This window comes from Lithobates pipiens, unplaced genomic scaffold (assembly GCF_037356315.1).
Source record: "Lithobates pipiens isolate NorthernLeopardFrog02 unplaced genomic scaffold, aLitPip1_a1.2 Scaffold_19, whole genome shotgun sequence".
NCBI lineage: Eukaryota > Metazoa > Chordata > Amphibia > Anura > Ranidae > Lithobates > Lithobates pipiens.
The window spans coordinates 569708479-569712617 of record NW_027507764.1 but is presented as its reverse complement, the minus strand read 5'-3'; the positions used below and the strand labels follow the sequence as shown (position 1 = coordinate 569712617).

The following is a 4139-nucleotide window of genomic DNA, read 5'->3' as shown; positions in this document are numbered from 1 at the left end:
CTGGTCAGGAGGACCAGGACCATGGAGTCAGAACATAACTTCTGGACTGGAACCCAGAACCATGGGACTTCAGCACCTTAAGTACCCTCTCCCGGGAATACACAGCGAGACAACGCACCCACTAATTGGCTCCGAGAGAGAGATTGGTACTCAATGCGTCCAACCAGACTGCGTTCTCATGCCTGTCAAAGGTGTTAACTGCACCCATGACCAGGCAGAACATTAGCACAGCCCAGCCAAACTGATGCCAAAATCACAATTTAGAGCAATTAGCCCCAAGACTCAACTATAGTCTTGGGAAAAAACTACATTTACAGACATAGCGGGTACTTTTCAGGAATATATATATATTGTATTTTATGTTACTTTAAAGGACATCCTTTTTCTATAACAGGAGTACAGAAAGCACGGAGCAGACGTCCCACTTCAACTTGTGTCTAAACATCCTGTATTCTATCTTGGGTTAATATTCTAAAGCAGAACATTGTGGGAAGTGCTCACGCAGTGAGATGGAATTTGTTGTATACAAGAGTTTCTTTATGCCCCCCTTCCGTGCCTCGGAATCCTTCTCACCACATGGTGTAATCTCCATCCGAGCCACCCAGGAAGTTACATCGTTAGTAAGTGAGGTTGAATAAAGACAACAGTTCAACCTGAGTGAGTGTATACAATTGTCCCTATCCCTGTACATCGCACACTTTACATCCGTCCCTACCCTCAAGAAGCCCACAATCCAAGGTCCCCATTCATATACCATGGCCGATTTTGGACACAAGCCAATTAACCTACCAGCAGGTCTTTGGAGTGCTGAAGGAAACTGGAGTACCCGGAAGAAACCCACGCCAAGTAATTACCTTTTCTTTGTGTAACCACAACATTAAAACCTTGCATGGCTGCCAGCTGGGCTGCATTTGGAGGACAGCCAGGTGGTGGTGCTGGCACAGATGCACTACTTCCAGCACCGAACCTTGAGCCTGCTTCAAACCCACCTTCCAGTTCCACAAGGACTGTAGAGCCATGGGGATAAATAGGTGTAGTAAGCCAGGGGAACATAGGAAGCCATTTGTGCTACTGGCATCGTTTGAGGCATTGACACATACATGGAGGTTCCAGGGTAGGAGGCAGAGAGAGTTGGCATATTAGGAGCAGGTTGGTGAACATACCCTTGGCGATAAAGCTCAGAATCGGCAGGAGGAGCATTCGTTCAGGGAGGAGCTTGTGGAAGATGAATGGCTTGTGGATAGACAGACTGTGGATTGGAAGTCTGGGTTGGATAGGCTGGGGTTGAAGGGTACCGGCCTTTGATATTCATGTCTATGGTACCACTAAGATTGCTGCGTCTCTGTGTTTTTCCGTGTTATTGAATATTTGAATTCTTAAACTCATCGGACTGATATTCTCTCCCTTTAAATAATTACATATGCCAATGCAGATTGGATTTCTTTTTCAGTAATTATCTTAATTTGCCAAAATATTGTTTAAAATCATCATCTTCCTTATTAGATCCATTGTAAGATGTTTGAAATTCATTCATAAGACCTGCCCAGGCTGTACCAGCAAAGTCCATGATGCCTCTTATGCCCCATGGGCAATATCTGTCTATGGTCAGCCGAACAAGATAAATGCAAAACGTCAAAAAATTATTTCTAACTAGTAAATTATAACATAATAGATAGGGTAGTCCACTCAAGAAGTGGACAGAGAAGAGGTGCTTCCATCATGTATAAAGGAAATCCAGTTGATTGCAATGCCCTAAGGTGGCAATCAAACACCTTGAATATAAATGTGCCATATCCTACATAATCTGAAAATATTGTAATTGGGGAAAATGGACTATGTAGGCACATATAAAAATAATAACACATTTTTTAATAGTTCACATAAAATACATATACACGACACATGATTTGTAAAACAAACTATGGGGCACACTAGTTTTTTCTGGAGGAAATACTAAATTATGATACTTCCTGTGGGGCAATGCTAGACATGTCAAGAAAATGCCTATAGATCTATATATAGGCAAGAACTCGACCTCAGGTGATGTCAGCAATAGACCACCAGATATGTGAGTATGGGACCCAGTGTAGTTGCACAGTTTACCCAAATACCAACCAAAGTGTTTTATCAGTACTTACCTATATATGCTTTATAGTTAATCTGTGCACCCCCACATCCCAACAGATGTGCTCACCTTTTGGCTTTTGCTCAGCAACAGGGCCTGTGGTGTTCACCTCCTCCCATGGAGGGGGCCACTCTGCGGTTGTGATTCCTGGGTATAGGAGAGCGTTGAAACTCTCTATTAAAGCACCGTCTTTCTGGTGTGTTCACATATACTGTATATACTTATGCACCTGTGTACCTCAACATTTATATTGTATATTGTATTCTAATTAAAGTATGTTCTTCTAACTAGAAACATTGAATCTCCTGAAGAAGCGGCATTTCAGGTCGTGAAACATGTAGAGCGAGCAATTCTTTTAATCTTAAGGCCTTTGGGAACACTCAAGAGGCGTACAGTACATACGGTACATCTCAGTGTGGGCATTTTCATGGCATGCCTAGCATTGCCCCACAGGAAGTATCATATTTAGTATTTCCTCTAGAAAAAAAAACTAGTGTGCCCTACAGTTTGTTTTACAAATCATGTGTCGTATATGTATGTATTTTATGTGAACTATTAAAAAAAATGTTTTATTATTTTTATATGTGCCTACAAAGTCCATTTTCCCCAATTACAATATTTTCAGATTATGTAGGATATGGCACAAAAATTCAAGGTGTTTGATTGCCACCTTAGGGCATTGCAATCAACTTAATTTCCACTATACCTGTCTGCCAGTACTTGTTTGCTGTGCATAGGTTTGCATGGTGGCCAGACACTAATAGGATTGTGCATAAGACCTGGGGAAAACTGAGTACCAGTGGGCCTACTTGTCTTTTATGGGAAAGGGGGCTGTAATAGGTAAAGAACACAGAGCTAGCTATAATGTGTGACCACCAACTCTAGGGGTAGGCGTGGATAAGAGGAAATATCTAAGTCAGGCGAATTCCACCCTTAAGCCGACTATATACTTCTCGAATTTCAGACAAATCTTGATAAACTTTGTGGTGTGTGCGGCCCTACTGGCACAGCGTGGCATGGTGTGACAAAAGCTTGTTCTTTAATCATGAAAAAGGGAGTCAGGTGGAAAATTCTTGGCCAAACTGTGTCATCCTGACAGCCGCTGGTGCCGGATGGCAGAATACAACAGCTGGCACTGCAGATTCATCTATTTATGCTGTGTAGCATAAATGGTGAAGCCAAGTAATTTCTCTTGTTTAGCTCACAGAGATTTCTTAATATGAGTGACCAACTTTAGCTCTGAATATTTGTCCTCACTCCCGAGCTCTGGCGCTAACTGGAAGATTTGGCATTTCTCATCGCTTTCTGCCTTGGTGGAAATGGTCATCAGGACAAATAGGGAGGGTGAATCACAGGTGACAAAAATGGCCACCCCACTCACAATTTGTGTGATAGGGAATTCGTTCTAATCCTACCCCACTTAGCTATACCTTAAACACCCTGCACACTTTAAGCAAACCCGATACCATTTCCAGAATGGACAAAGTCCAGGTTTTCTTTAAAGTAGGGTTGTGAGTTTACAAAAACAGTATACCATTGGCAGACACCTTCAGCTGTCTGTATATGTCATTGGTCTAGCACAGAGCATTCCAAAAACCAGGATGCTCTGTGATTCAGATGGTTACCAGCCACATTGATGAGCAAAAAGTGAAGGACAAAAGGCAGCAAGGGGTAAACCAGAGCTAGTGACCAAGTATACTGGTCATAGATCATTGCTGTATAGGATGTCAGACCTAAAGTCAAGGCATCCATAGGTATCTGCAATGCAATGTAAAAATTGACAGATTATTTTTTTTGTTGTGTTAAGTTTATTTCTATAACTGGCCTGTAAAGGTATTATCCCACAACTCTCAAGAAAAGCAAAATGATTTATCCAGAAAGTTTCTTGTCTGAGGATCAAGACTGTGAACAGATGAAGCAGGTCATTGCACCACACTGGGCAAATACAATGAAGAAATGACAGAAGTTCCCTCAGATAACCTAAAACACATATGTGGCACAGCGGTTTATAACA

At 41.9% G+C, this 4139-nt stretch overlaps 1 pseudogene; it reads right to left on the bottom strand.

The window, feature by feature from the left end:
• Positions 1 to 569: 569 nt before the first annotated feature.
• On the bottom strand, positions 570 to 1312 carry LOC143998404 (DAZ-associated protein 2-like; annotated as a pseudogene).
• Between the last annotated feature and the right edge of the window lie 2827 nt (positions 1313 to 4139).